Here is a 9,891-nt window from a genome sequence, read left to right on the forward strand (position 1 = left end):
TTTTGACCCAAAATCCCCATTTTTGACCCCAAATCTCATTTTAACAAAAATCACCATTTTTCACCCCCAAATTTCAACTTTTTTCCCCCAAAATCGCCATTTTTCACCCCAAAATTCCAATTTTTCCCCCAAAATCCCCATTTTTGACCCAATCTCGACCCAAAATTCCCATTTTTCACCCAAAATCCTCCATTTTTTTGACCCAAAATCCCCATTTTTGACCCCAAATCTCATTTTAACAAAAATCACCATTTTTCACCCCCAAATTTCAACTTTTTTCCCCCAAAATCGCCATTTTTCACCCCAAAATTCCAATTTTTCCCCCAAAATCCCCATTTTTGACCCAATCTCGACCCAAAATTCCCATTTTTCACCCAAAATCCTCCATTTTTTTGACCCAAAATCCCCATTTTTCACCCCAAACCCCATTTTAACCAAAATCGCCATTTTTCACCCCCAAATTTCAACTTTTTTCCCCAAAATCGCCATTTTTCACCCCAAAATTTCACTTTTTTCCCCCAAAATCCCCATTTTTGACCCAATTTCGACCCAAAATCCCCATTTTTCACCCAAAATCCTCCATTTTTTGACCCAAAATCCCCATTTTTCACCCCAAATCTCATTTTAACCAAAATCGCCATTTTTCACCCCAAAATCCTCATTTTTTCCCCCCAAAATCCCCATTTTTCACCCATATTCCCCAATTTTGACCCAAAATCCGCATTTTTGACCCCAAATCTCTCATCCTTTTCCCAAAAATCTCCATTTACAGACCCCAAAATCCCCATTTTTTGACCCAAAATCGCCGTTTTCCCCCCAAATTTCCCCCAACGTTTGACCCCAAAATCCCCATTTTTCACCCCAAAATTTCACTTTTTTTTTCCCCCAAAATCCCCATTTTTCACCCATTTTCCCCAATTCTGACCCCAAATCGCCATTTTTTGACCCAAAATCCCCATTTTTCCCCCCAAACCCCATTTTAACCAAAATCCCCATTTTTCACCCCAAAATTCCAATTTTTCCCCCCAAAATCCGCATTTTTGACCCATTTTCCCCATTTTTAACCCCAAATCTTTCATTTTTTGGACCCCAAAATCCCCATTTTTCCCCCCAAACCCCATTTTAACCAAAATCGCCGTTTTTCAGCCCAAAACGAAAAGGGGCCAAAATCCGGAGGTAAGAAACCAAAAAACGCCGCTTTTACACCCAAAATTATGGGGGGGGGGGGGGGGCACTTATGGGGCAGAATCTATGGGGCAGAATCTATGGGGCGGAATCTATGGGGTGGATCTATGGGGCAGAATCTATGGGGCAGCACGGATCTATGGGGCAGAATCTATGGGGCAGAATCTATGGGGCGGAATCTATGGGGCAAATCTATGGGGCAGAATCTATGGGGCGGAATCTATGGGGTGGATCTATGGGGTAGGATCTATGGGGTGGATCTATGGGGCAGAATCTATGGGGCAGAATCTATGGGGCAGCACGGATCTATGGGGCAGAATCAATGGGGCGGAATCTATGGGGTGGAATCTATGGGGCAGAATCTATGGGGTGGAATCTATGGGGCGGAATCTATGGGGTGGATCTATGGGGTAGGATCTATGGGGTGGATCTATGGGGCAGAATCTATGGGGCAGAATCTATGGGGCAGCACGGATCTATGGGGCAGAATCAATGGGGCGGAATCTATGGGGTGGAATCTATGGGGCAGAATCTATGGGGCGGAATCTATGGGGTGGATCTATGGGGTGGATCTATGGGGCGGAATCTATGGGGTGGAATCTATGGGGCGGAATCTATGGGGTAGAATCTATGGGGCAGCACGGATCTATGGGGCAGAGCTGTGGGGCAGAATCTATGGGGCAGAAATCTATGGGGCGGAATCTATGGGGCGGAATCTATGGGGCAGAAATCTATGGGGCAGCACGGATCTATGGGGCAGGATCTATGGGGTGAATCTATGGGGCAGAAATCTATGGGGCAGCACGGATCTATGGGGCAGAATCTATGGGGCAGCATGGATCTATAAGGCAGAGCTATGGGGCAGAATCTATGGGGTGGATCTATGGGGCAGAAATCTATGGGGTAGCATGGAGCTATGGGGCAGAATCTATGGGGCGGAATCTATGGGGCAGGATCTATGGGGCAGAGCTGTGGGGCAGGATCTATGGGGCAGAGCTATGGGGCGAAATCTATGGGGTGGATCTATGGGGCAGCACAGATCTATGGGGCAGAAATCTATGGGGCAGAGCTGTGGGTCCGGCTGTAGCTATAGGGTAGGGAGAGCTATGGGGCACGGATCTATGGGGCAGAATCTATGGGGCAGATCTATGGGGCAGCACGGATCTATGGGGCAGAGCTGTGGGTCCGGCTGTACCTACAGTGCTAGTAGAGCTATGGGGCACGGATCTATGGGGCAGAGCTATGGGGCAGGGAGAGCTATGGGGCTGAAATCTATGGGGCAGCACGGATCTATGGGGCAGCATGGATCTATGGGGCAGAAATCTATGGGGCAGAATCTACGGGGTGGATCTATGGGGCAGAGCTATGGGGCAGCATGGAGCTATGGAGCAGAATCTATGGGCCAGAAATCTATGGGGCAGCAGGGATCTATGGGGCAGAAATCTACGGGGCAGAATCTATGGGGCAGGATCTATGGGGCAGCTCGGAGCTATGGGGCAGAGCTATGGGGAGGATCTATGGGGCAGAATCTATGGGGCAGCATGCAGCTATAAGGCAGAGCTATGGGGCAGAATCTATGGGGTGGATCTATGGGGCAGAAATCTATGGGGCAGCATGGAGCTATGGGGCAGAATCTATGGGGCAGAGCTATGGGGCAGCACGGATCTATGGGGCAGAATCTATGGGGCAGAGCTGTGGGTCCGGCTGTAGCTATAGGGTAGGGAGAGCTATGGGGCACGGATCTATGGGGCAGAATCTATGGGGCAGAACTGTGGATCTAGCTGTAGCTATAGGGCTTGTAGAGCTATGGGGCAGAAATCTATGGGGCAGCTGAGATCTATGGGGCAGAAATCTATGGGGCAGCCATGGGGTGAATCTATGGGGCAGCATCTATGGGGCAGCACGGAGCTATGGGGCAGGGATCTATGGGGCAGAGCTATGGGGCAGAGCTATGGGGCAGCACGCATCTATGGGGCAGGGATCTATGGGGCAGCACGGATCTATGGGGCAGAGCTATGGGGCAGCATGGAGCTATGGAGCAGAATCTATGGGGCAGAAATCTATGGGGCAGCACGGATCTATGGGGCAGAGCTGCGGGTCCAGCTGTAGCTATAGGGCTGGGAGAGCTATGGGGCAGGATCTATGGGGCAGCTTGGATCTATGGGGCAGCACGGATCTATGGGGCAGGGAAAGCTGTGGGGCAGAGCTGTGGGTCCGGCTGTAGCTATAGGTCAGGGAGAGCTATGGGGCACGGATCTATGGGGCAGAGCTATGGGGCAGAGCTATGGGGCAGCACGCATCTATGGGGCACGGATCTATGGGGCAGCACGGATCTATGGGGCAGCACGGATATATGGGGAGCAGAGATCTATGGGGCAGAATCTGTGGGTCCGGCTGTAGCTATAGGGCAGGGAGAGCTATGGGGCACGAATCTATGGGGCAGGACAGACCTATGGGACAGCACGGATCTATGGGGCACGGATCTATGGGGCAGGGAGATCTATGGGGCAGAGCTGTGGGTCCGGCTGTACCTATAGTGCTAGTAGAGCTATGGGGCACGGATCTATGGGGCAGAATCTATGGGGCAGAGCTGTGGGTCCGGCTGTAGCTATAGGGTAGTAGAGCTATGGGGCACGGATCTATGGGGCAGTACGGATCTATGGGGCAGAGCTGTGGGGCAGGGAGAGCTATGGGGCTGAAATCTATGGGGCAGCAGGGATCTATGGGGCAGCAGGGATCTATGGGGCAGAAATCTACGGGGCAGGATCTATGGGGCAGCTCGGAGCTATGGGGCAGAGCTATGGGGAGGATCTATGGGGCAGAATCTATGGGGCAGCACGGATCTATGGGGCAGAATCTATGGGGCAGCATGCAGCTATAAGGCAGAGCTATGGGGCAGAATCTATGGGGTGGATCTATGGGGCAGAAATCTATGGGGCAGCATGGAGCTATGGGGCAGAATCTATGGGGTGGAATCTATGGGTCAGGATCTATGGGGCAGCATGGAGCTATGGGGCAGAGCTGTGGGTCCGGCTGTAGCTATAGTGCTAGTAGGGCTATGGGGCGCGGATCTATGGGGCAGAATCTATGGGGCAGAGCTATGGGGCAGCACGGATCTATGGGGCAGAATCTATGGGGCAGAGCTGTGGGTCCGGCTGTAGCTATAGGGTAGGGAGAGCTATGGGGCACGGATCTATGGGGCAGAGCTATGGGGCAGCACGGATCTGTGGGGCGGAATCTATGGGGCAGAGCTGTGGGTCCAGCTGTAGCTATAGGGCTAGTAGAGCTATGGGGCACGGATCTATGGGGCAGAATCTATGGGGCAGAGCTGTGGGTCCAGCTGTACCTATAGGGTAGGGAGAGCTATGGGGCACGAATCTATGGGGCAGAATCTATGGGGCAGAGCTATGGGGCAGCACGGATCTATGGGGCAGAATCTATGGGGCAGGGCTGTGGGTCCGCCTGTAGCTATAGGGCTGGTAGAGCTATGGGGCACGGATCTATGGGGCAGAATCTATAGGGCAGATCTATGGGGCAGCACGGATCTATGGGGCAGAATCTATGGGGCAGAGCTGTGGGTCCGGCTGTAGCTTTAGGGTAGGGAGAGCTATGGGGCACGGATCTATGGGCAGAATCTATGGGGCAGAGCTATGGGGCACGGATCTATGGGGCCGAATCTGTGGGGCAGCACGCATCTATGGGGCAGAGCTGTGGGTCCAGCTGGAGCTATAGTGCTAGTAGAGCTATGGGGCAGAATCTATGGGGCAGCACGGATCTATGGGGCAGAAATCGATGGGGCAGCACGGATCTATGGGGCAGAGCTATGGGGCAGGGAGAGCTATGGGGCAGAAATCTATGGGGCAGCAGGGATCTATGGGGCAGAATCTATGGGGCAGAGCTGTGGGGCAGCACAGATCTATGGGGCAGAATCTATGGGGCAGAGCTGTGGGTCCGGCTGTAGCTATAGGGCTGGGAGAGCTATGGGGCACGAATCTATGGGGCAGAGCTATGGGGCTGGGAGAGCTATGGGGCAGAAATCTATGGGGCAGCTCGGATCTATGGGGCAGCACGGATCTATGGGGCAGAGGGTGCTATAGGGCGAATCTATGGGGCACAGATCTATGGGGCAGAGCTGTGGATTCAGCTGTAGCTATGGGGCAGCACGGATCTATGGGGCAGAATCTATGGGGCAGAGCTGTGGGGCAGCACGGATCTATGGGGCAGAGCTATGGGGCAGAAATCTATGGGGCAGCACGGATCTATAGGGCAGAGCTGTGGGTCCGGCTGTAGCTATAGTGCTAGTAGAGCTATGGGGCAGAATCTATGGGGCAGAATCTATAGGGCAGATCTATGGGGTAGCACGGATCTATGGGGCAGAGCTGTGGGGCAGGGAGAGCTATGGGGCTGAAATCTATGGGGCAGCAGGGATCTATGGGGCAGCATGGATCTATGGGGCAGAAATCTATGGCGCAGAATCTATGGGGTGGATCTATGGGGCAGAGCTATGGGGCAGCATGGAGCTATGGAGCAGAATCTATGGGGCAGAAATCTATGGGGCAGCACGGATCTATGGGGCAGAGCTGTGTTGCGGAATCTATGGGGCAGGATCTATGGGGCAGAATCTATGGGGCAGAGCTGTGGGTCCGGCTGTAGCTATAGGGCTAGTAGAGCTATGGGGCAGAAATCTATGGGGCACGGATCTATGGGGCAGAAATCTATGGGGCAGCCATGGGGTGAATCTATGGGGCAGCATCTATGGGGCAGGGAGAGCTATGGGGCACGGATCTATGGGGCAGCACGGATCTATGGGGCAGAGCTGTGGGTCCAGCTGTAGCTATAGGGCTAGTAGAGCTATGGGGCACGGATCTATGGGGCAGGGAGAGCTATGGGGCAGAATCTATGGGGCAGAGCTGTGGGTCCGGCTGTAGCTATAGGGCTGGGAGAGCTATGGGGCACGGATCTATGGGGCAGAAATCAATGGGGTATCCATGGGGTGAATCTATGGGGCAGCATCTATGGGGCAGGGAGAGCTATGGGGCAGCATCTATGGGGCAGCACGGATCTATGGGGCAGCACGGATCTATGGGGCAGGGAAAGCTGTGGGGCAGAGCTGGGGGTCCAGCTGTAGCTATAGGGCTAGTAGAGCTATGGGTCACGGATCTATGGGGCAGAATCTGTGGGGCAGAGCTGTGGGTCCAGCCGTAGCTATGGGGCTGGTAGAGCTATGGGGCAGCATGGATCTATGGGGCAGCAGGATCTATGGGGCAGAATCTATGGGGCAGAGCTGTGGGTCCGGCTGTAGCTATAGGGCTAGTAGAGCTATGGGGCAGAAATCTATGGGGCACGGATCTATGGGGCAGAAATCTATGGGGCAGCCATGGGGTGAATCTATGGGGCAGCATCTATGGGGCAGGGAGAGCTGTGGGGCAGAAATCTATGGGGCAGCAGGGATCTATGGGGCAGAGCTGCGGGTCCAGCTGTAGCTATAGGGCTGGTAGAGCTATGGGGCACGGATCTATGGGGCAGAGCTATGGGGCAGAGCTATGGGGCAGCATGGATCTATGGGGCAGAATCAATGGGGCAGAGCTGTGGGTCCAGCGGTAGCTATAGGGCTAGTAGAGCTATGGGGCTGCACGGATCTGTGGGGCAAAAATCAATGGGGCAGCCATGGGGTGAATCTATGGGGCAGAGCTATGGGGCAGGGAGAGCTATGGGGCAGGATCTATGGGGCAGCACGGATCTATGGGGCAGGGAAAGCTGTGGGGCAGAGCTGGGGGTCCAGCTGTACCTATAGGGCTAGTAGAGCTATGGGGCACGGATCTATGGGGCAGAATCTATGGGGCAGAGCAATGGGGCAGCACGAATCTATGGGGCAGAATCTATGGGGCAGAGCTGTGGGTCCAGCTGTAGCAATGGGGCTGGTAGAGCTATGGGGCAGAACGGATCTATGGGGCAGCAGGATCTATGGGGCAGAATCTATGGGGCAGAGCTGTGGGTCCGGCTGTAGCTATAGGGTAGGGAGAGCTATGGGGCACGGATCTATGGGGCAGGGAGAGCTGTGGGGCAGAATCTATGGGGCAGCACAGATCTATGGGGCAGCACGGATCTATGGGGCAGAATCTATGGGGCAGAGCTGTGGGGTCCAGCTGTAGCTTTAGGGTAGGGAGAGCTATGGGGCACGGATCTATGGGGCAGAGCTGTGGGGCAGGGAGAGCTGTGGGGCAGAAATCTATGGGGGCAGATCTATGGGGCAGCACAGATCTATGGGGCACGGATCTATGGGGCACGGATCTATGGGGCAGAAATCTATGGGGCAGCCATGGGGTGAATCTATGGGGCAGCATCTATGGGGCAGGGAGAGCTATGGGGCACGGATCTATGGGGCAGAATCTATGGGGCTGCACGGATCTATGGGGCAGAAACAGCTATGGGGCAGCTCAGAGCTATGGGGCAGAAATCTATGGGGCAGCACGGAGCTATGGAGCAGGGTTGTGGGTCCAGCTGTAGCTATAGGGGAGGGAGAGCTATGGGGCACGGATCTATGGGGCAGGAGACCGAAATCTATGGGGCAGGAGACCGAAATCTATGGGGTCGATTACATCTATGGGGCTGGAGGCTGAAATCTATGGGGCAGGAGAGCAAAATCTATGGGGCCAAAATCTATGGGGCAAGAGACCAAAATCTATGGGGCAGGAGACTGAAATCTATGGGTCTGAAGGTCTCTATGGGTCTGAAGGTCTCTATGGGGCCAAAATCTATGGGGCAGGAGAGAGAAATCTATGGGTCAGAAGTTCTTGATGGAGCCAAAATCTATGGGGCAGGAGACCAAAATCTATGGGTCTGAAGGTCTCTATGGGGTCAAAATCTATGGGGCAGGAGGCCTCTATGGGGCAGGAGACTGAAATCTATGGGGCAGGAGAGAGAAATCTATGGGTCCGAAGGTCCCTATGGGGCCAAAATCTATGGGGCAGGAGGCCTCTATGGGGCAGGAGACTGAAATCTATGGGGCAGGAGAGGGAAATCTATGAGTCAGAAGGTCTCTATGGGGCCAAAATCTATGGGGCAGGAGGTCTCGATGGAGCCAAAATCTATGGGGCAGGAGACCAAAATCTATGGGGCAGGAGGTCTCTATGGGTCCGAAGGTCTCTATGGGCCAAAATCTATGGGGCAGGAGACCAAAATCTATGGGGTGGGAGATCAAAATCTATGGGGCAGGAGAGAGAAATCTATGGGTCAGAAGTTCTTGATGGAGCCAAAATCTATGGGGCAGGAGACCAAAATCTATGGGTCCAAAGGCCTCTATGGGGCCAAAATCTATGGGGCAGGAGACCGAAATCTATGGGGCCAAAATCTATGGGGCAGGAGACCAAAATCTATGGGTCCGAAGGTCTCTATGGGGCCAAAATCTATGGGGCAGGAGGCCTCTATGGGGCAGAATCTGACCCTATGGGGCAGGAGACCGACATCTATGGGTCAGAATGTCTCTATGGGGCCAAAATCTATGGGGCAGGAGACCAAAATCTATGGGTCCGAAAGTCTCTATGGGGCCAAAATCTATGGGGCAGGAGGCCTCTATGGGGCAGGAGACCGAAATCTATGGGGCAGGAGGTCTCTATGGATCTGAAGGTCTCTATGGGGCCAAAATCTATGGGGCAGGAGACCAAAATCTATGGGGCAGGTGGTTTCTATGGGTCCAAAGGTCTCTATGGGCCAAAATCTATGGGGCAGGAGACCAAAATCTATGGGGCAGGAGGCCTCTATGGGGCAGAATCTGACCCCATGGGGCAGGAGACAGAAATCTATGGGTCTGAAGGCCTCTATGGGGCCAAAATCTATGGGGCAGGAGACCAAAATCTATGGGGCAGGAGACCAAAATCTATGGGGCAGGAGGTCTCTATGGGTCTGAAGGCCTCTATGGGGCCAAAATCTATGGGGCAGGAGACCAAAATCTATGGGGCAGGAGGCCTCTATGGGTCCGAAGGTCTCTATGGAGCCAAAATCTATGGGGCAGGAGACCAAAATCTATGGGGCCAAAATCTATGGGGCAGGAGACCAAAATCTATGGGGCCAAAATCTATGGGGCAGGAGACCGAAATCTATGGGGCAGGAGGTCTCTATGGGTCTGAAGGCCTCTATGAGGCCAGAATCTATGGGGCAGGAGGCCTCTATGGGGCAGGTGGTCTCTATGGGTCCGAAGGTCTCTATGGAGCCAAAATCTACAGGGCAGGAGACCAAAATCTATGGGTCTGAAGGTCTCTATGGGGCCAAAATCTATGGGGCAGGAGGCCTCTATGGGGCAGAATCTGACCCTATGGGGCAGAAGACCGAAATCTATGGGTCTGAAGGCCTCAATGGAGCCAAAATCTATGGGGCAGGAGACCAAAATCTATGGGGCAGGAGACCAAAATCTATGGGGCAGGAGGCCTCTATGGGGCAGGTGGTCTCTATGGGGCCAAAATCTATGGGTCAGAATGTCTCTATGGGGCCAAAATCTATGGGGCAGGAGACCAAAATCTATGGGTCCGAAAGTCTCTATGGGGCCAAAATCTATGGGGCAGGAGGCCTCTATGGGGCAGGTGGTCTCTATGGGGCCAAAATCTATGGGGCAGGTGGTCTCTATGGGGCAGGAGGCCTCTATGGGGCCAAAATCTATGGGGCAGGAGGCCTCTATGGGGCAGAATCTGACCCTATGGGGCAGGAGACCGA

Source organism: Phasianus colchicus, chromosome 39 (genome assembly GCF_987193195.1).
Source record: "Phasianus colchicus chromosome 39, bPhaCol1.hap1.1, whole genome shotgun sequence".
Taxonomy (NCBI): domain Eukaryota; kingdom Metazoa; phylum Chordata; class Aves; order Galliformes; family Phasianidae; genus Phasianus; species Phasianus colchicus.